At 39.5% G+C, this 23206-nt stretch overlaps 2 long non-coding RNA genes across 3 annotated transcripts in view; one reads left to right on the forward strand and one right to left on the reverse strand.

Annotated features, from left to right (window-relative positions):
• The window catches only part of LOC138049984 (uncharacterized), a 326256-nt gene that overhangs the window by 266900 nt on the left and 36150 nt on the right, over window positions 1-23206 (reverse strand). The window lies entirely within an intron of this gene.
• LOC138048890 (uncharacterized) lies at window positions 9887-12824 on the forward strand. Of its 2 annotated transcripts, none has more exons than XR_011132240.1 (3): window positions 9887-9966; window positions 11867-12186; window positions 12529-12824. It is a non-coding gene; the product is annotated as an uncharacterized lncRNA (long non-coding RNA). The 2 variants fall into 2 exon arrangements; XR_011132239.1 differs by having other exon boundaries at window positions 12546-12824.

A 23206-nucleotide genomic window follows, 5' to 3' on the forward strand; every position in this document is an offset into this window, starting at 1 on the left:
GGGAAAACCGAAGGCAAAGAAAGAGCCCATCACCAGCGAAATGTTGAAAGCGCTTGTAACTTCCAAGATTTCAGATAAGTCTCCCTCTTTGTCCGACTTGAGGATAGTAGCCTTATGTCTCTTAGGTTATGCTGGCTTTTTTCGTTTCAGTGAGTTATGCTCTATAAGAGCTTGTTAAATTTAATTTTTTTTTCCTACTTATGTGTCTATATTTTTAGAATCGTCCAAGACAGACCAATTTCGTGACGGAGCGTGGGTTGCAATCGCGCGGTCGAATCAAGGCACGTGCCCCGTAAAGGCGTTGGAGCAATACATTGCGGGCGCAAAAATTGATCTTGGTGAGGATTTGCCGTTGTTTAGAGCTTTATCGTCCTCTAGATCCACCTCCAAGGTCCGGCGCCAAGGCTTGAGCTACAGCAGAGCCCGGGAGATCGTTAAAGACGCTTTTAAGGACATAACAGACGTTTCCTGTATAAGTCTTCACAGTCTCAGGGCCGGAGGAGCCACCGCAGCCGCCAATGCGGGCATTAATGATAGGCTTGGTTGGTTGAGTGAGAATGCCAAAGATGGCTACGTTAAAGACAATTTTCAATCCTTACTGTCCGTCTCGAAATCTTTAGAAATTCGCATACCCGCGAAATCTTTACAAATTCGCATACCCTCGAAATTCGCATACCCGATGCGTGTTCTCCCTCCCGAACACGCCCTTTACGTTTCGTTAAATACCTTGGTCCGAACTTCTGGTCTATCAGAGACAGTAAAAAAACAAATTTGGAAAAAAAATCAGACAAAGACTAGTTTAAATTATTGTTCTGTGTAAAAGGTTAGTTCTATTTACTACTAACCGGTTCACGCCACAATGTGAAACATGGAGACCTTGCATTTATTATGTAGAATAATGGTGAGGTGTTTTTAATAGGGTACTCGCCTTAAGCCCTGTTTACAAGGAGAGAGGGTTACCCAGTGCCCCAGTGCCAGTGCCAGTGCCCCAGTGCTAGGCTAACCCTATCTGAGCACAAGGGTTACCCTTGCGCCAGGGTAAACATAACAGCCTTTGCTTGTAAACCCTCTGCTAGTGATAACTCGACTACCCGGGACAAATTCTTGCTGGTTTCCAGACCCTGTAAATGTTGACAACAAAGGATCATCATGGACCGCGGATAGTTGTGGCGGGTGATAGGATAACCTTACCTGTCAAATTTTGCAAGTAAACCCAGGCTATCTTTGACCCTTCTACTAGGGTAATTCGAGCAGTAGGGTTAACCTCCCTCCTTGTAAGCAGGGCCTTAAGGACGGTGCCTACTATTGTTATTGCGTATACGTTCAGTGCATCTCCAGATACTCAGATTTCCTATCGCCAATGCTTACTAATACAGGGATATTTTTGCGCGGTTTAAAACTATCCGGAGAAAGTAGATCTTATTAACTACTCTTGGTATCCAAAAAGAAAATTGGGGGGAACCATGCATTTAAAGGGCTTACTAATGTGGCTGTCATTTTGAATTCCGTTCATTTGGATAGCTATCATGGGATTCTCGGGACAAAGGCATTCTAATTTAGGGAGCGTTAGGTGCATTGGCTCTTTTTCTAGGTTTAAAGTGGTTATGAAAAGAAAATTTAAAGGAAAATTAATATAATTTTAATTTAATTATAGATATTTTAATTATACCGTGTCATTTTCAATTCCGTATTTTTTTTATAAATGTATTTTTTAAAATTAATAAGCTGCATTTAAATTCCGAAAACCCCAATGAGAGGATTAAATAAAGTTGCCCCCTGAGCATCCCATACATTTCTCTCAAATCAAATTAATTAGCGACAAAAAGGTCTATTGTAATAGATCGAGGAGTACATCTTTGCCGAAAAAAAAAACCGGAACGTTCACAACTTCTCACCGACCTACGTGGTGGCGCAACTCACCAATTCGCAAAGCTTGAGAGCGGAATGCCCCTAGGATCAGTTGCATGGGAGGAATTGCACCGGGCCCAAACCCATTGAACGCTGCCGCGCAATTGATGCAAACCTTGGAACCCTCCGAAGAGGCCTCTCGCCGATCTTACGTGCGGAAGTCAACTAATGATGTATTTATTGGAAACCCATGCTAGTCTTCTATCATTGTGGTAAACACTGAATCGTCCAAAAATAACAGCACATGCGCAGGTTACTTTGTATCTGTCAAATTATTTAAAGGAGATTTCATTCCGAGGACAAGAAAGGAAAAAGAATAGTCTCAGTATTCACCCTTCAAATGCCTTTAGGTGAAAGACAGTGCCAATGTTTCTTATTACATATCCTTGTTTGATCCCAGGTTGTCGCTCATTCGTCCTTCAATTCAATCCATTTGTTAGAAATAATTTTCTTTCTTCATATGACCACTCGGGTATAATATATTCACCTCCATGAAATTAATATATAGATGTTCGAAGTAAACGGACAAGGGTAAACGGGCTCGGTATTTCTACTAAATCTCGCTATGCAAGAGTTAATCACAACATGTTAAAAACTCCAAACGGATGTATTCATGTAGAGGCTGCGTTTACAAGTTTTCATTTGTAACCTTATCGTTTTCGATGCGGTTACACCTTCTGTTTACAAAACACCGATAGAAATAATTACGGAAACCGTGTCGATTTGAATCCGCTGCGAAATGTGAAGCGTTTTCAAAACGGTACGGTTTCATCTGTAGTGTAAACAGCCAAACCGCCTCGATTTGAATACGTTTAATATTTTGGCGCTTAATTTGCATGGTTCAGTTCGAACAGTGTAGTGCAGCCGGCTCGCTTATACAATAACGACTCGGATTTTCTGGCGAAAACGCTTCCGTGTAAACAATTCCAACCGTGTCGGGTAAACGCTGCCTAAAAATGTATTCTGGTATTGTTTCTTCGTGAGTCTTTTCAGCAAAATGGTAGCCTGTTCCAGGCTCTCAGATAGTCGAGAGTTCTTTTCGTTTCCTCGACTATCTGAGAGCCTGGAACAGGCTAGCAAAATGGCCACATTTAGTTCTCGAATAAAACATAGAATAAATTTTCTTTCCAGTGTTTCTCCTTTACGAAAAGTGTCATGTGTGAGAACTTAATTCCCACGTTTACACGGGTAAATTTGCTCCTGCACATTAAGGGAGCGGAAGCGTCTGCTTAATTGGAAATTGAATTTGAGAAGAGCTCAATTCAACGGCTCTTGAAATAGTTCAGTGTCAAACCATCTCAACCCGAAGCCTGATTCAACTCTTTCATTGCAAAAAGCAACGTTGGTGAGATGTTTTTGGAGTTCGTTCCTTTTTTTTTTTTTTTTGCTGTTCGCCGTGATAATTAATCGCAAACGGTCACACGTGTGATAATCAAAGGTGTCAGAGTTGACAGGGACAGCCCAGCCGTTTGACAATAGCCAGTGCATCACCTTCTCTCCTATACAACGACAATTTGAGGGAAGTGGTGCAACGAGCATCATTTCGAAAATCTATTAGTATTCAAAGGAGATGAATTTACTTCAAATTACAGCACTGGCAAACGGCGAGGTGAGAGAGATGATAACTTGGTTGCAGAGGCGAGGGTTGCTACCAAACCCGTTGCGTTGTGGAGATTGCAACCAAGACATGGTTCTTACTGCCCGGAATGGCGATCACGTCGATGGCTATCAGTGGTAAGTGTTCTGGTTAAACCTTAGCCATAGCTAATTAAAGTAACTCGAGAGGCCTATTCCGAAGTATAATTGATATATTAAAAAGTTGAAGGAAATAAATTAAACAAAACGCAACGAAATAGTGCGGACGATTGATTCAAGAAAAAAACATCATGATAGGTAGATTTATCAAATGAAGCTATGATCTGCGCAGTTATGAGAGCAATTTTATCATTGATTCATTGATTCATTCATCACGGGACAATTAAAACTCAAAAATGCCCAGCTCCCAACGTCAGTGAATATCTGAATGCTGCAACTGTTCATCAGTAGGATACCTGAAATGTGTGCAATTCCACAGTTGCTGTTGACTCTATGAAATCCTATATGAACTTTAAAACATTTCATTACAGGAGGAGGAGGAGCCACCAACATAGAAGCCAAACGTTGACCTGGAATAGTCTGGGAATGGATTTTTCAGAACTGTTGGGTTTAATACTTGAGGTTTTTGCTTTCCGTTCCTCCCATAACTGGCGAGAGTTTAAACTGCGCTCTAAATTGAAATACTAAAGCAAAACAGCAAAACGTTAACATGATCATGAATTAGCCTGGGTACTCCTTTTTTAACAGATACCTCGCAAAAACGTTTATTTTCTAGGCGGTGTAGCGGATGCAGGAAGAGAAGAAGTCTAAGGTGCAATTCCATGTTCGCGGATTTCCCGAGATTACCGATGGGAAAAATCTTGATCTTTCTTTACTTATGGTCAAGTGACGAGAAGCAAGCTAACGCAGCACGCATGCTGGAGATTAATCCCAGTCAAATATCGAGGATGTGTCAATCAGCAAGAGATGTTGTTTCATGGGATCTCCAGCAGCGCCCGATTGTTCCTTTCGGGGCTCCTTTCGTAGCAAAAGTGGACGAAAGCAAATTCAACCACAAACCAAAGGTGATATTTTATGATGTATAGAGATTGGTAAAGAAGCGTAGAAAACAACACATGTCTACACATGTCTTTAAACAATAGATGTCTACTGGGAACATTGTTTCTAAAGTCAAGGAGATCGTTGTCAGTAAGGCCATCCCCTTTTTCTTTTCGTTTAGCGTCGATTGCGTTTTCTGATATTGGGTAGGTCGGTCGGATTGAAAAAAAATTAAGAAATCGAAAAAAAAATTCACAAGTAGTCTCGAAATCGGAGGCCTGGTTCCGTAGCATCATTGCTGTGGAGCCTGGAAAACTACAAGACGTGAACCCAAAATCAATACGGTGGACAAGTTGGATGATGTTGTTCACAACTTTAAGACAACATGGGGGAATTAAAGGATCAACCACCGAAAATCCTATGCGACATGAAAGTGCTTTAACTATGTCGTTGGTTTGTTTTTGTTTTAAGGCCAAAAGCTTGGGTCGATAAAGGGGATGGCCTATTTTTTAAACATGAAGTGATGGAAATCTCAGTAGTGATATTACTAAGCAGCATACTGTGTTTAGGAAAAAACTCCACTAGTGGTTGTCTCAGAACATAAAATACAGATTATTAAAGCTTTAGAATACAATTGGGTTAGCAAATGCCAGTTTTTTCGGTTTATGAACGCAGGGATATAAAGTGGCATACAACCCACTCCTAACATTGTGGAAGAGAGAGGATACATTCAAGCAAGATTCCTTATTATATTAATAAATAATTTATTTCTGTATTTTCAGGCAAACCGAGGAAGAAGACCCATAAGAGAGAACTGGGTTTTTGGCGTGATTTCCACTGCCTACTCCCCAGCGCGAGGGTATTTCGAGGTTGTCGATCGTAGAGATCGAGCTACGTTGATGCCCATCTTGCAGAGGGTTTTGCTGCCTGGTACAGAAGTCCACAGTGATGACTGGGGGGCATACTTCAACATGCCAGCTCATGCACCAAACGTTCAAACCCACCGGGTTGTGGTGCATGCCGCTAATTTTGTGGATCCTGTCACTGGCGTGCATACACAAGAAGTTGAATCAGCTTGGGCCAGATTGAAATACAAAGCAAAAATGAGAAAGGGCGTAAGGCACTACGATTTGCAATCATTTCTCAATGAGCATATGTGGCGAGATTGGAGAGGAGAGAACGATGTTTTTAACAATTTTCTTCAAGTTCTTTCACGATATTACAACAACTCCCCAGTTTAATGTAGATCGAAATAGGATTTTGCCTTGGCATTAGACAACAAAGACGAAAGGTTGCTACATCTTCTTAATTGTTATTGTAGAGAAACAAAAAAAGTCAGGTGCCAATTGGACTCACCAGCCTCGCTCTCAAGCAACATTTCTCTTGTATTTGATTCATTCAAACGAGGCGTGTGAGTCTAATTAGCACTTAAATAAAGAAGTGTTAGTTAGGAACGCCTTTATTTTGCCCATTTTCTTTTCGCTTTTGTGACTAGCACAAATAAAGGAAAAAGCAATGTAAAACTGTAGTACAAGAAGAAAATATATTGACCCAAATAAGTAAAGAAATTTCTTTTAACGTTAGCAATGTGGCTTTCATATTGCATGAAAACTGAGTACTCGAACTTATAAAACCACACAGCTTTAAATAAGAGGTTTTAGGCTAAAATCACAAAGGTGAAACATAACTTTCAGCCGCAGCCGCAAAATTAGACGCTCTTCTAGTATTTTTCTAGTTCTAGTTGCAGTTCATATTTTTTTCATCACGTCGTCTTGCCGACTCCTAAAATGGCGGCGGAGATTTAAATTTAAATTAAAAACTGATAAAAGAGCACCTTTACTTTAGTACCCCTGCAAAATTTCGGCACATCAGGTGTAATAACAGCTGAGAAAATGTAAGTTGAAACATTACAAATGTGCAGATGTTTTCATGCTTAGGGGTATGGCCAATTTCCCTAGTAATACACACAACTGTAAATTTTTCATTTTTCAACTTTCAGCTGATATAACACCTAATACGCTGAAACTTTGCAGGGTTACTAATGTAAAGTTGCTCTTTCTATATTCTTACCTGTAACTTTCGTCCCTCGTCCCTTTCATTAGTTTTGCTTATGAATACACATACATACTGCATGCTACAATCTGAGACTTTTTTATACCTGAATTGTCACCAAACAAGTAATAGAGAAGGTGTTTTAAGTATTGGATGCAAATTTAGATTCTGATATGTTGGGGCCTCCTAGAAACAATTTTAGCAGATAATTCAGAAAATAATAAATACCAAATCACCGATTTTTTGCGAGGATACTACGATCCTCGATCAACACAATCTCCGACACGATCTGACGATCAACACGATCGACACGATGTTGTTGGTCTTTGGAAATCGTCACTATCGTAGATCGTTAACGATATGAAAAGAAACGATGAAAACGAGTGCGTTATTGACAACGAGCGCGATGTTTCGAAAGATCGTGACAACCAGCTTGTTGTACGATTGAATCGATAGAACGAGGACGTTTATTTTAAGGTGCTCGTTGTACTCGATTTGAACGATAACGTCTTCGTTATTTTTGACGTGCTCGTTGTACTCGATTTTGACGATAACGTGCACGTCCTTTTTGACGTGCTCGTTGTACTGGATTTTAACGATATCGTCCTCGATGTTTTTGACGTGCTCGTTATACTCGTTTTCGAGAGCTGTCCCCAGAAGTCAGCAATGATCCGTTTATTTTAAGGTGCTCGTTGTACTCGATTTGAACGATAACGTCTTCGTTATTTTTGACGTGCTCGTTGTACTCGATTTTGACGATAACGTGCACGTCCTTTTTGACGTGCTCGTTGTACTGGATTTTAACGATAACGTGCTCCATGTTTTGGATGTTTTTGACGTGCTCGTTGTACTCGTTTTCGAGAGCTGTCCTCAGAAGTCAGCAATGACCCCCTAATATTTGATCAGTTGTACTGATTTATCGATCAGTTATGTCCCGAATATTCGATCAGTTGTACTAGTTTATCGATAAGTTGTGTCGCTTATTTTCTATCAGTTGTAATGATTTATCGATCAGTTGTGTCTAATATTCGATCATTTGTATTGACTTATCTATAAGTAGTCTCTCAATTTCGATCAGTTGTGTGTCTAATATTTGATCAGTTACACCGATTTATCGATTAGTTGTACTTGTTTGTCGATCAGTTGTACTGCCAATTGTTTATCGATCAATAAATCAGATATTCGATCAGTAGTCTGCTTTAAATTTGATCAGTTTTAAGGTTAATATTCGATCAGTTGAACTGATTTATCGCCATAATTCGAGAAGAAGAGATATTGTAACCATTTACGAAAACATTTGCAGATGTCATTACAAAGGCAACACGTTCTCCTTGGTTATTAAAGGCCCTAAGTGTTGGTCCGGTCGGATTCGAAATCAAGGCCTCAAGCATGATAGCCCTGAGCCACCGGTGTGGGCCGCGGTCAATATCACTTTAAGTTATTCTTATTGTTATCCATTGTTCTGATCAAGTGCTTGTAAGAATTAGAATCAATCTGCTGTATGAGTGTCCTTTACTTGACCTGTCTAATTACTGATTTGATGCCCATACTTAGAACTGTTTGATCCAAATGATCAATCGATTGGTTTAAAAAGAACATTGGTTAATGATCAACTGGTCTGGTCGCCATTACCCATGCGCAAATGTGTCCTCAGTGTTTGCAAATTGTCCCGATTCACTAGTGAACTTGCGAATGCTTTCGGATTTCATGCTAATTGGCGTGCGACGTGCTTCTTTATATTGCAAATAAGTGCTTCGTTGTATCATCTATTATTATGAATTTACCAAGGGAGTGGACATTGTTTCTTGGTCTGGTTGACAATCTACTGAATGAATGTGAATGTCGCATGTCAAGTCAAGATTACAGCGCTTGTGAGTCTCTCCTCACACGTCTTCATAGTACACGCAATGGATGTAAACGTGTAGCCTGCACGCTCGATGTTACTGCTGAGAATCCAAGGGAATTGGAAACAATTTCAAAGATCAAATTTCTTTCGGACACCTTACGGGGAGTGATTGATTGCTTCGAGAAGAAGTTGTACGAAATCGATATGTCTTCCTATGTGTTCTCTTGGCTTCCCGAATCTCTCGTTCTTAGAACTGGTGTAGTTGGAAGACCGCGATTGGTAGTGAATCTTGTACAAGTGGAATTTCTTCGCTCCTTTTCATGGACAATAATTGCTTTCACCCTTTGTATTTCAAGGTCTACGCTATGCAGACGCCTTAAAAACGCGAGGTACGATTTTAGCGCAGATAACCGCTTTACACAAATTGATGACAACAGTTTGAAACAAGAAATTTTCTTAATCAAGGAGAATTTTCCTACGTGCGGCGAGCGAATGGTAATTGGTTGTCTCAGAAGCAAGGGAATTTTTGTCACTCGACATCGCGTGCGAGAGATACTTCGCGAGCAAGATCCTGTTTCTCTACTTCTCCGCTGGACATCAACTACTCTACGTAGGAAATACGGTGTTCCTGGTCCTGGGGATTTGTTGTTCACGGGTGTATTGACGGGTATTCACGGATGATTCCTTACCTGAAGTGTGCAACCAATAACAAAGCATTGACTGTTTTAGGTTATTTTATTGAGGCAACAAGAAAGTATGGTCTCCCTTCCCGTGTGCGTTCAGATAGAGGTGCAGAAAATGTAAAAGTTGCTAAGTACATGAACGCCACCAGAGGTTCTAACAGAACATCACATCTTGTTGTATCTTCTGTTCACAGCCAACGAATTGAAAGGCTTCATAGGGACACCACTAGATGCTGTCTGTCAAGCTTTATTTCCATTTGTCACGAATTGGAAGACGAAGAGTGCCTTGATGCATCCAATGAGACTGACCTGTTCTGCCTTCACTATGTTTTCTTGCCACGAATAAACCGTGCATTAGAGGAGTTTAGATTGGGGTGGAATTTCCATTCTCTAAGAACGGAATCGAATCTGTCCCCCTATCAACTGTGGATCAGTGGTGTTATTGAGGATCGTTTCTCTACCTATACGGGAGTTCGAGACATTCTCGATTCCGAAGTCACTGAATTAGTCACTAGTTGGGTACTAGTTAGGTTACGGCTTACTGTGGTTTACATGACCGAAAAACCTACATTTCAAAATGGTGCGCCGAGCTGAACTGACAACCTTTCATGAATAACAAGACTAGATTACCCTCTCCTGTAGTGAATTCTAAGCGATGCTGTCTTTTGTGACATTGCCAAGCCCTGGCTCATTATTTTCGTGGAATATTCGAAATAAAGTAAATTTGATGGACGGCACGCTAACTCGCAACGGTGCGAGACCACTGGCTTCCAAATTAAGCTACACTACTCCGGGCAGGCTGTCGTAGATGTAACTTTTTGCGGACGAAACTCGCTATACCGGGTAAGCTGCGTTGATGTTCCTTTTTGTAAGCAACAAACTCTTCGAATAAACGTTTGGGTAATGAGTGTTATCAGCTGTGGACAAACAGCATCATTCAACAATGGTACATAGCATTCCGTGGCGTGACATTGTTTTGCACATCGACGGGGATTCTGGAATGGTATGGTATTTTATTTATCCACATTACACGGATGAGTACAAGACTCGTTTTAACGTGAACGTGCCAAATAACTATAAATCCATACAAGTCATATTAAGACATAAAATAAATAAGTAGAATGAAATAAATAAGGGGAAAACTAGCTATATAAAAATCCAAACTACGTACAAAAGTTACAATAACACTTAATTCTAGTAGTCAAATTAACATTATTTAGCATTGTAACACAATCAGGTATATTGTTCCATAATCTTGAGGTGATTTGCATTTTGTAAAGATATGACCTGTGCATAAATTATCTGTTATAGGCAGGTTGATGTAACTTGTTAAAGCCTCTAAGGTTGACAGTATTCATAATTTATTAGGAAATATGAACATATACTTAATATTAATCAGTCCCATATTGTACTTGCATTTGTAAAAAAAAGGGTGAGAGCATGAGAATAGCTACAACATGGGTAAGTACATGTAGGTCACTATATGAAGATGACTTGGACATTAATTATTCATAAGAGATCTAATAGTGCACTGATTTGTAAGCTCCAGCTTATTAGAAAGACCAGATGATAACCCAACTGAAAACCGGAGCACAATATTCACAGTGTGGCAAGATAAAGGCCTTGTAAATATTAACCATTGCTTCTGGAGGTATGAATTTACGAACTCTCCTACAAATGTAAGAGCAACAACTTTAACATTGACCTTATTGCATATAGATTTAATGTGGGCTTTAAAAGATGGCGAGCTATCGATGGTTAGACCTAGTAACTTCATACAGTGAACCACCTCCAAGGGCAGCCTAGTACGGTCAGCAATCAATTGGTAGTTTGACGGATTGTCACCCGGTGGTAGCACTTTAGTTTTAGTTAGTGAGTTTGAGTTTTAGTTAATTTTTAGTTGTGCAGTGAGTTTTGTGTTGTGTATAAAGTTGAGATTACGTGTATATTAATCTGTAGAATATTAATTTCAAATGCAACAGCATTAGACAAAAATAGGCGAGGTTCCCAAGGGCCCCGTATTGCCTTCTCATTTGCATTACATTGTAGCTTTCAAGTTGTCACCGATTTTGACAAAATTTCCATTTTCACCACATTCGCCAAATTCACCGGCTTGCCAAGGGACCCCCCTCTTGTTTTATTTGCATTGGCTTCCAAGTTGTAAGCAATTTTGAGAAATTTTCTCCACATTCGCCAAATTTGTCAACTTTCCCGCCTTGTAAAGGGGCCCTTCGTGCCTGCTCATTTACATTGACTTCCAAGTTGTGAGCGATTTTGACAAAAATGCAATTTCACTGCATATCTAACTTATTCTTTCTTTTTGAAATTGTTGGTAAAATTTTGCCATTTTTGCCATTTGTGTGAGATATGTTTCAGGATCTATATCAGATGCTGGAATCTCTGAGGCCACCCTTTCACCCATGGATGAAAAGTGCAGATTTAGTTCTTCAGCTATATCAAGGGGTTTAGTTGAACAATTTTCTCCCAAATTTTAATTTCAGAAAGATTCCTAGATTAACTCTAAATGAAGTTTTACCAAAAACTATATTGTAAAATTAAAATTAAAACTCATCGACATTTAGAAGATGTTATAATCTCTATCATGCAAAGTCTACCTACCGATCGTCCGCAAAGAGAAAGGAAATATGTGTTATATTGTGCCATTAATAAGATAAATATCCCCATTCCTCGTTTCTAGGACACGGTAATACCTTTAACCTTCTGTCTTATCCTTGTTTTACAGCCTGCTTCCATCATGCCGTTGGTGTGGCTAATCCAAGTATAATTAGTGACGATCAGATGACTACCTCCTCGAATTATTCCAGTTATTGGTTACCCCATTACGGACATCTCAATGATACGAGAGGTGGTGGCTGGGCAGCGAGATTATCATCTAGTGTTTCTGATTGGCTCCAGATAGACTTTGAAAGGACTGTTCAAGTCTGTGCTGTGGAGACTCAAGGCGATGTTGACGGTATTGCGTGGGTTATCGACTTCTACCTCTCTTTCTCATCCGATGGAGCATCTTGGAGTAATTTCACATATGAAAATGGAACGCAAGTGGTGAGTTTAACCCGATGGGTGACTTCACTGGTATTTTTTTTGTAAATCTTTAAGCTGGTAAAAACTTTTCTCATTACATTTTAGCCCTTTGTAAATTGAGAGAGTGTGGAAGATTTGGATTTAGGAAATTGGAATATGGCAAAACAAATTGTACCAAAGTGCAAATTGAACTACAACATATACATCAAGACATGCATCAACTCCGTCCCAAAGACGTCCTCTGTCCTATCTAGAGGTTATTTATGCCAGAACTGCACTTTGCAGAAGTTTATCCACAAACAATTATTTTTAACGATATACATGTATTGAGTCATTCGTTGATTGATCAATTGATTGATTTAGATATTTACTACATGTAGACAAGGCGACAGCAATTACAATGACCAGGAAACGTTGCCAGTAACAGTATTTGCAAGATATATTCGGTTTCATCCAATTTCTCAACATGCTTGGAATACCCTGAGAGTAGAGGTTTATGAAGGTACATATCACTAGTTCATTTCTTTGAATGTACTTTACTTTGCAAATAGTTTGTATTTATCTTAAGAATGTTTTAATTCCTCTTTTAACGCAAATCCTTTTTTGTACAATTGAAAAGCTTACAAACTTCACAATGTTAGAACTTTTGACAGACAACAAAAAAGTTATTTTAAGTCCATTGTGCGATATCTTGCATACATGTATTTTGTATAATTATTATTTTTATACAGAGATTGACGAATGTGCCTCAAATATACACAATATTTACATGTTAGGAACTATGAACATTGCACAGCCACTTTAGATGTTTGAATGTTATATATATCTGATATCAAATACCTTTATTCTGATCTAACTAACTGACTGACTGACTCATTGACTGACTCATTGACTGACTCATTGACTGACTCACTGACTGACTGACTCACTGACTCTCACTCACACACTCAATCACTCACTCTCTCAATTAGTCAGTCACTGATGATTATTGTCAATCAGTGGTTAATGCGATGATCATGGGTTGCATAGCAGTCTAACCAATAGCACAATATGATGTAGGCTGTCTCGGGTGCATTCATCGATGTCTTACTCCCCTCCGGTGCGTAGGTTAGATCTGTACGTGTACTTTTCTTGTCTTTGTTGTTAGGTAGTTAAAGGTCTCAGTAAAGGTAAATTTGAGGGTTTCACTAAAATTTGTTGTTGATGCACATCTTGAATGGTGGGCTGAGAAGTAAATTTAACTCCCCCACCCCCCCCTCCCCCCCCCCCCCAAAAAAAAAGAAACAAAAAGATTGCATTTCTTTGTTTGTAACAGGAGCGATTTGAAAAAGCATTTTATCGAAAAGTTAAACGCTAAAAGATTCTTAAAAAACATTTTAAAAAATTCAAAAAAAGCGGACAACGTTTCGGCATTACTTTACGGCATTATCAAGTCAAGACGGTAAAAGTTCAAACAAGAAAATATAAAACGTGAAACAATAAAAATATTTGTGTGTCCTATGGGTATAATACCCAAAGGTAAGACAAAACGAACAATAGAAAAAAGAAATGAAAGTGTTAAGTGAAAAGTTTGGCACAGATTGAGTCACTTTGGTTGTTGAGAGAAGGCTTGATGTCCTTTATAAACAGCATCTCGTATATTAGACAATCGAACTTGCTTCTTCATTTCTTTAGGACTTTAAAGAGGTGATCGATCTTTGCTTTTTTAATGTCATGTTGTGTTTCAAGGTGTTTGTCGATAGCAGAATAACGGTGTTCACTAATGCATTGGTGTAAGTGTTGGGCAGTAAAACCGACAAAATATGAATCACACAAATAACATTGGAATGAATAAACAACGCATATCCCAGAAAAATGATTTCTTTGCAGATGCGATCAGCTGCGTTGTATATTCATTCGAAACTAACAGTACAGCAGAATACTGTAAAAATTCAAACAAAAAAAATGGGAAAAAAAGGACACCCGGGCCCGCGTTTTGGCTACTACCAAAAAATATCCGGACGGTAAAGAGCTCTAATATTGTCTCCCTCCCCTCCAGTAGGAAGATTAGATCTGATCTTTTCTCCTTTTTTGTTGTTATTTTGTACAGGAAACACCTCTTTGTCTCTTTCCAGTACACTCTTAGAATCATCTACAACCCAACGACCAAACTCGTCCCTGCCATCGAATAATATTTCACCTTTTACATTTAACACCATGGTATACAATCATGTATTTAAACAAAGGAAATCCTAATTTTAAGCATGTAAGCTCAGTGATGATTATTAAAAAAGCCGAGTTATAGCCATCGTTGGTTCCAGTTGCGTGTTAGCTTCAAAGAAAGGGAAAGAGTGCCTAATATTAAGTGCAAATGAAAAAGCACAACAAAATACCGTCAGTGCTTGCTGTCCACATTGCAGTTCTGCAGGGACGTTGGAGAGAAATGTTTGTGTTTTCTTCTTGACAACGGGAAAAAGTTGTTTAACAAATATGGTAGTAGCCAAAACGTGGGGCCAGGGTCGGGGTGTCTCGTTATTCTCTTGCACAAAGAATGTTCGGCACCTTTCCTTCATTTATTGTGGCAATCAGTCAAAAAAATAAGGAACATACTGAAGGTGCGAAAGGGACATCTTAGTTTGTTTTTCCAAATTAAGAGAATTTCCGACTTGAATTGGAGTTTTTGTGGGGAATATACGCTAACTCCTAGAGACACTGGAGACTCGCTGAGCTCCACATTTTAAAACCACATTTTAATGTTTAGTTTGTAAAAACTTTGCGCGCAATACAGTTCCACTATGGTCGTCATGCAACATTCTCATTTGCTTGTTTTCACAAAATTGTTCTAAATGTTGTGTTTTTTATCGTCGGTTTTTGACGTCGGAATAGAGTTGGCTGGCGACTTCCTGTACCACTCTGACTTTAGTACAAACTGTTTGAAAGGAAAGTCAGACAACAAGATGGAAAACGACACGAGCAAACGAGCAAATGAGAATGTTGCGTGACTGCGTGACAACCATCGTACAACTGTGTTTCGGGTGTTGTTGTTTTTTTCTATGTAATCATTACAGTGACATTTTTTTAAGTGTGGAGCTGTTCGAGAGCACAGTGTCTCCTTCACTTGCATACTATTCCTTATTTTGCAATTTCAGCAATTTCTAAAATTGCTGTTACACTCTTTTTACAATTAGGAAGGGTAGGCTAAGTGCTAGGGTTGCGGTAGCAAGAGGGTTACTTTAGTTGGCTAGCACTTACACATTTCTTCTTCTTTATTAACGTGTTTACAAGGCAGCTAGGGTTACCCTGGCGCTAGGGTAGCCCTGTCTTAGTGCTAGGGTTACCCTACCTGCCTTTAAACAGGGTAGTAATTTCGAAAAAGAGAAAAACAAACTCCAGTTTTCACAAAGACAAGGTCAGGTGCTCAGAAAAAGAAACTTGGATTTTAAAAGACAAGAAAACGATGTACGATTTGAGAAAAGAAAAAACCATGATGTCCCTTAGAAGCTTTCATACCTTCGGTAGGTTCCTTAAAATTTTCTTTTACTAATTTCCACCCTAAATGAAGGACAGATCCCGGTCATTCGAAAATAACAGTACAGCAGGATAGCGACAAAAGTTCAAACAAAAAAAAAATGGGGAAAAAAAAGGACCACGGGCCTGCGTTTTAGCTACAACCAACAAATATCCGGACGGTAAAGAGCTCTAATATAGTCTCCCTACCCTCCGTTAGGAATATTAGATCTAAACTTTTCTCCTTTGTTGTTGTTACATTGTATTTTGTACAGGAAACGCCTCATTGTCTCCTTGCAGTACGCTCTTAGAATCATCTTCAACCCAACGACCAAACACGTCCCTTGCATCGAGTAAGTATTTAATCTTTTACATTTTAAACCGTGGTGTACAATCATGTATTTGAGCAAAGGAAATTCTAATTTTACGCCTGGAAGCTCAGTGTCGGTTATTAGAAAAGCACAGTTATTAGCCATCGTTAGTTCCAGTTGCGTGTTACCTTCAAAGAGAGGGAGAGAGTGCCTAATATTAAGTGCAAATGAAACAGCACAACAAAATACAGTAAGTCCTTGCTGTCCACATTGCAGTTTTGCAGGGACGTTGGAGAGAAATGTTTCTGTTTTCTTCTTGACAACGGGAAAAAGTTGTTTAACAAATATGGTAGTAGCCAAAACGTGGGGCCAGGGTCGGGGTGTCTCGTTATTCTCTTGCACAAACAATGTTGGGCACCTTTCCTTCATTTATTGTGGCAATCAGTCCAAAAAATAAGGAACATACTGAAGGTGCGAAAGGGGCATCTTAGTTAACTTTGTTTTTCCAAGTTAAGAGAATTTCCGACTTGAATTGGAGTTTTTGTGGGGAATATACGCTAACTCCAAGAGACACTGGAGACTGGCTGAGCTCCATATTTTAAAACCACATTTTAATGTTTAGTTTGTAAAAACTTTGCACGCAACACAGTTCCACTATGGTTGTCATGCAACATTCTCATTTGCTTGTTTTCACAAAATTGTTCTTAATGTTGTGTTTTTTATCGTAAAATTGGCTTCGATCCCATGACGTCGGAATAGAGTTGGCTGGCAACTTCCTGTACCACTCTGACTTTAGTACAAACTGTTTGAAAGGAAAGTCAGACAACAAGATCGAAAACAACACGAACAAACAAGCAAATGAGAATGTTGCGTGACTGCGTGACGACCATCGTAGAACTGTGATTCTGTTGTTTTTTTATTTTTTACGAAGTAAACATTACAGTGCCATTTTTTAAAGTGTGGAGCTGAGCGAGACCCCAGTGTCTCCAGCACTTGCATACTATTCCATAATTTGCAATTTCAGCAATTTCTCAAATTGCTGTTACACCCTTTTTACAATTAGGGAGGGTAGGCTAAGTTCTAGGGTTACCAAAGCAAGAGGGTTACTTTAGTTGGCTAGCACTTACATATTTCTTCTTCTTTATCAATGTGTTTACAAGGCAGCTAGGGTTACCCTGGCGCTAGGGTAGCCCTGTCTGAGTGCTAGGGTTACCCTACCTGCCTTTAAACAGGGCAGTAATTTCGAAAAAGAGAAAAACAAACTCCAGTTTTTACAAAGACAAGGTCAGGAACTCGGAAAAAGAAACTTGGATTTTAAAAGACAAGAAAACAATGTACGATTTGCCCCTTGTCCCTTAAGAGCTTTCATACCCTCGGTAGGTTCCTTAATTTTTTTTACTAATTTCCACCCTAAATGAAGTACAGATGCCAGTCATTCTAAAATAACAGTACAGCAGAATAGCGACAAAAATTCAAACAACAAAAAAAAAAAAATGGGGAAAAAAGGACCCCAGGCCCGCGTTTTGGCTACAACCAAGAAATATCCGAACGGTAAAGAGGTCTAATATAGTCTCCCTACCCTCCGGTAGGAAGATTTGATGTGAACTTTTCTCCTGTTTTGTTGTTATTCTGTACAGGAAACGCCTCATTGTCTCCTTGCAGTACGCTCTTAGAATCATCTACAACCCAACGACCAAACACGTCCATGGCATCGAGTAAGTATTTCCTCTTTTACATTTTACACCGTGGTGTACGATCATGTATTTGAACAAAGGAAATCCTCATTTTAATTATGGAAGCTCAGTGTTGATTATTAAAAAAGCCTAGTTATTAGCCATCGTTAGTTCCAGTTGCGTGTTACCTTCAAAGAAAGGGAAAGAGTGCCTAATATTAAGTGCAAATGAAACAGCACAACAAAATACAGTAAGTCCTTGCTGTCCACATTGCAGTTTTGCAGGGACGTTGGAGAGCAATGTTTCTGTTTTCTTCTTGACAACGGGAAAAAGTTGTTTAACAAATATGGTTGTAGCCAAAACGTGGGGCCAGGGTCGGGGTGTCTCGTTATTCTCTTGCACAAAGAATGTTAGCCACCTTTCCTTCATTTATTGTGGCAATCAGTCACAAAAATAAGGAACATACTGAAGGTGCGAAAGGGGCATCTTAGTTAACTTTGTTTTTCCAAGATAAGAGAATTTCCGACTTGAATTGGAGTTTTTGTGGGGAATATACGCTAACTCCAAGAGACACTGGAGACTGGCTGAGCTCCACATTTTAAAACCACATTTTAATGTTTAGTTTGGAAAAACTTTGCGTGCAATACAGTTCCACTTTGTTCTCCTGATCTGCGTCCACCTGATCGACAGTTTCTAGCTTCATGTCCCTGCTTGCCACACAGAAAACACTTCTTTGTTAGGGTTGGGCTGTTGACAGCCTTATGACCTCGGGTGTTGCACTTAAAGAGCTGGTGGATTAATCTGCATGTTCTTGGCTGCATCCCTCTCAGGCGGCACTGTTGGCTTTCTGCTCGCTGAGCTGAACAAATGTTTACCATGAGCCTCCAAGTACTGGTCAGCAATCTTCGCAATCTTTGCTAGAGTCTCAGGTGCCCTTTCTCGCAAGTGAATTGCCAAGTCCTTAGGGCAAGAGTCAATAAATTGTTCTTTCACGATCAAGTCCTTAAGACCATCAAAGGTTCGCGCAGTATCCGAAAGCTCTAGCCAACGTAACAGGTATCTGTCCAGTCGCACAATAAACTGCTCCGGACTTTCGTCGACTTCTGGTTTGGATGCTCTAAATTTTCTTCGATAGTTGTTTTCGGTAAGGTCATTTCGCTTCATTAACGCAATCTTTACCCAGCCATAATCCTTAGCTGCGTCGTCCGATAGACGTGAATACACTTCTAGTGCCCGTCCAGACAACAGAGCACTGAGCTTCGATGCCCATCCATCTTTTTTCCACTTAGCTGTCTCGGCAAATCTCTCGAACCTCTGCAAATACGCGTCCAAATCGTCTTTACCATCAACAAACGAGGGGAGTTTAGGTGCCTTAGCCCGATCCTCTCTCACTTCAGGACGTCCGTCAGCATTCTCCACAGCCAAACGTGCAATCTCCAGCTCATGTTCTCTTTTTGCCGCTTCAATAGCCTCTTTTTGTTTCAACAGTTCGGCTTCCATCTCCAATTTCCTTAGTTCGCGTTCTTGTCGTCTAGTTTCTCTCTCTTCGTCTTCTCTTCTGCGCCTTTCCTCCTTCTCTTCGTATTTCTTTCTTTTATCCTCCTCAAGCATTCGACGTCTCTCTTCTCTTTTTTCTTCTAATTGCCTCTTTTTTTCTTCTCTTTCTTTCTGTTCCCTTCTTCGTTCTTCTTCAAATTGTCTGCGTTTCTCTTCCCTTTCTTCCTCCAGTTTTCTGCGTTTCTCTTCTTTTTCCTCCTCTTCCCTTCTTCTTTTTTGTTCTAGTTGTCTGCGTTTTTCTTCTTTTTCTTCCTCTTCCCTCACAAACTCGAGAAGCTTTTCTCCTTGCAATCCGAATTCTTTCCCCATCTGCAAGAGCTTTTCCATTTCCATAGCAGTATTTCACAGCAAAAACACAATATACTCTCTTGCACAGTTCTTCTTACTTTTTCTGTAACTCCTTCTTGAATTGTCCTTTCCTGGTTTCTGTAATCAGCAAACAAATGAATTCCTCTCCGGACAGGCCCCCAATGTTACGAGTTCAAATGTTTAGAGGAAAGGTAGCTTGCAAACTAAACTGAACGCAGGGTTGTTGGAACAACAACAAGAAGATTTATTCCAAAACTGAACGTAGTTTCCACGAAGTAAAACTCTGAATAACTCGTACTTGACAAACGTTCACGCCCTCCGCCAACTTGAATAAACACCTCTTCTGTCACACTTGAATACACACGGCTAACGCCAACTCTCTTCGCTTGTGAAAAACTAGTTAGAAAAACACTCCGCTTGGACTCGTCTACTTATATACTCTGACAATAAACTTCTAGAACTTTCTAAAATAGTAATCACTCTAATTATAGAAAGATTACAAAACACACCGATTTAGAAACGCTTACGCATGAACCTAAAAATAAAGAAACTACGAACTCTCAAGAAGCCTCTAGAAAGTAACGCTAGTTACGCAATGCTATTTTTCGTAACAGTGTACAATCATGTATTTGAACAAAGGAAATCCTAATTTTAAGCATGGAAGCTCAGTGTTGATTATTAAAGAAGCCGGGTTATTACCCATCGTTAGTTCCAGTTGCGTGTTAGCTTCAAAGAAAGGGAAGGAGTGCCTAATATTAAGTGCAAATGAAACAGCACAACAAAATACAGGAAGTCCTTGCTGTCCACATTGCAGTTTTGCAGGAACGTTGGAGAGAAATGTTTCTGTTTTCTTCTTGACAACGGGAAAAAGTTGTTTAACAAATATGGTACTAGCCAAAACGTGGGGCCAGGGTCGGGGTGTCTCGTTATTCTCTTGCACAAACAATGTTGGGCACCTTTCCTTCATTTATTGTGGCAATCATTCAAAAAAATAATAAACATACTGAAGGTGCGAAAGAGACATCTTAGTTTGTTTTTCAAAATTAAGAGAATTTCCGAATTTAATTGTAGTTTTTGAGGGGAATATACGCTAACTCATAGAGACACTGGAGACTGGCTGAGCTCCATATTTTAAAACCACATTTGAATGTTTAGTTTGTAAAAACTTTGCGCGCAATACAGTTCCACTATGATCGTCATACAACGTTCTCATTTGCTTGTTTTCACAAAATTGTTCTAAATGTCGTGTTTTTTATCGTAAAATTGGATTCGATCCCATGACGTCGGAATAGAGTTGGCTGGCGACTTCCTGTACCAATCTGACTTTAGTACAAACTGTTTGAAAGGAAAGTCAGACAACAAGATGGAAAACGACACGAACAAACAAGCAAATGAGAATGTTGCGTGACTGCATGACGACCATTGTAGAACTGTGATTCTGTTGTTTTATTTTTTTACGAAGTAAACATTACAGTGGCATTTTTTAAAGTGTGGAGCTGAGCGAGACCCCAGTGCCTCCAGCACTTGCATACTATTCCATAATTTCCAATTTCAGCAATTTCTAAAATTGCTGTTACACCCTTTTTACAATTAGGGAGGGTAGGCTAAGTGCTAGGGTTGCCGTAGCAAGAGGGTTACTTTAGTTGGTTAGCACTTACACATTTCTTCTTCTTTATCAACATGTTTACAAGGCAGCTATGGTTACCCTGGGGCTAGGGTAGCCCTGTGCGAGTGCTAGGGTTTCCCTACCTGCCTTTAAACAGGGCCGTAATTTCGAAAAAGAGAAAAACAAACTCCACTTTTCACAAAGACAAGGTCAGGTGCCCGGAAAAAGAAACTTGGATTTTAAACAAAGGCAAACGAAGTACGATTTGAGAAAACAAAAAACCATGATGTCCCTTAAGAGCTTTCATACCTTCGGTAGGTTCCTTAATTACTTTTTTACTAATTTCCACCCTAAATGAAGTACAGATGCCGGTCATTCGAAAATAACAGTACAGCAGAATAGCGAGAGAAATTCAAACAACAAAAAAAAAAAAATGGGGAAAAAAGGACCCCAGGCCCGCGTTTTGGCTACAACCAAGAAATATCCGAACGGTAAAGAGGTCTAATATAGTCTCCCTACCCTCCGGTAGGAAGATTTGATGTGAACTTTTCTCCTTTTTTGTTGTTATTTTTTACGGGAAACGCCTCATTGTCTCCTTGCAGTACGCTCTTAGAATCATCTACAACCCAACGACCAAACACGTCCCTGGCATCGAGTAAGTATTTCATCTTTTACATTTTACACCGTGGTGTACAATCATGTATTTGAAGAAAGGAAATCCTAATTTTAAGCATGGAAGCTTAGAGTTGATTATTAAAAAAGCCGAGTTATTTGCCATCGTTAGTTCCAGTTGCGTGTTAGCTTCAAAGAAAGGGAAAGAGTGCCTAATATTAAGTGCAAATGAAACAGCACAACAAAATACAGTAAGTCCTAGCTGTCTATGTTGCAGTTTTGCAGGGACATTGGAGAGAAATGTTACAGTTTTCTTCTTGACAACGGGAAAAAGTTGTTTAACAAATATGGTAGTAGCTAAAACGTGGGGCTAGGGTCGGGGTGTCTCGTTATTCTGTTGGACAAAGAATGTTCGGCACCTTTCCTTCATTTATTGTGGCAATCAGTCAAAAACATAAGGAACACACCCAAGGTGCGAAAGGGACATCTTAGTTTGTTTTTCGAAATTAGGAGAATTTCTGACTTGAATTGGAGATTTTGTGGGGAATATACGCTAATTCCTAGAGACACCGGAGACTCCCTGAGCTCCACATTTTAAAACCACATTGGAATGTTTAGTTTGTAAAATAATTCTCCTCAATACAGTTCCACTATGGTTATCATGCAACAGTCTCGTTTGCCTGTTTCCGCAAAATTGTTTTAAATGTTGTGTTTTTTATCGAAGACTTGGATTCGACCCCTTGACGTCCGAATAGAGTTGGCTGGCAACTTCCTGTACCACTCTGACCGGGCCAACACTGGGTTGCTGTGGTAAAAATGCCCGAGAGAGAACGTTGTCTATTTTTCGATTCATACCGTCATCGTCCTATGGATTACCATCTTATATTATGGAGCAGTTTACGCTGGCGTCGTTATAACGTGAAAGATCATCAACAAGATTTTAGCACTGTGTGTGGTTTATTTTTTTCTAGATCCGAACGATTAACCAAATTAGATTTCTCTGTACTAGATAAGTATTTAGACGAAGACGATGACAAAGCGAAGGATCATTTTGTACGTAATACGGTTCACGGGTGATATCCAAAAATATTAAATAACGAAAGACACGAGTACTTGTTATCATAGAAACTACCAAAAAATAGTAGTAATAGTAGTTTGTACGGTGGACTGACATGTTTTGAAAAACTAGCAAAATAAAGACTTCTTTTCGTTTTATAAAACAACGTTGTAAACCTAAGTGTTATCTTGAACGAGATTAAAGAGTAGAACAAAAATGACGACTGATTTGAGTGTTTTGTTTTCGTCACACGAAGTGAAAACGACGAAAAACCCTAAAAGTGCCAGGCGTGTGTAGTCCTACCCAGTATCTTAACGAGGTCAATATTTAAAATAGCGCATTCGAGTTCAAGAGACTTCAAATCAAAAAAAGATGGAAAGTTTATGGGATGTCCTTCCACCAGAGCTCCAAGAATATATTTTAAAGAAGA

This window comes from Montipora capricornis, chromosome 5, assembly GCF_036669925.1.
Source record: "Montipora capricornis isolate CH-2021 chromosome 5, ASM3666992v2, whole genome shotgun sequence".
Lineage (NCBI taxonomy): Eukaryota > Metazoa > Cnidaria > Anthozoa > Scleractinia > Acroporidae > Montipora > Montipora capricornis.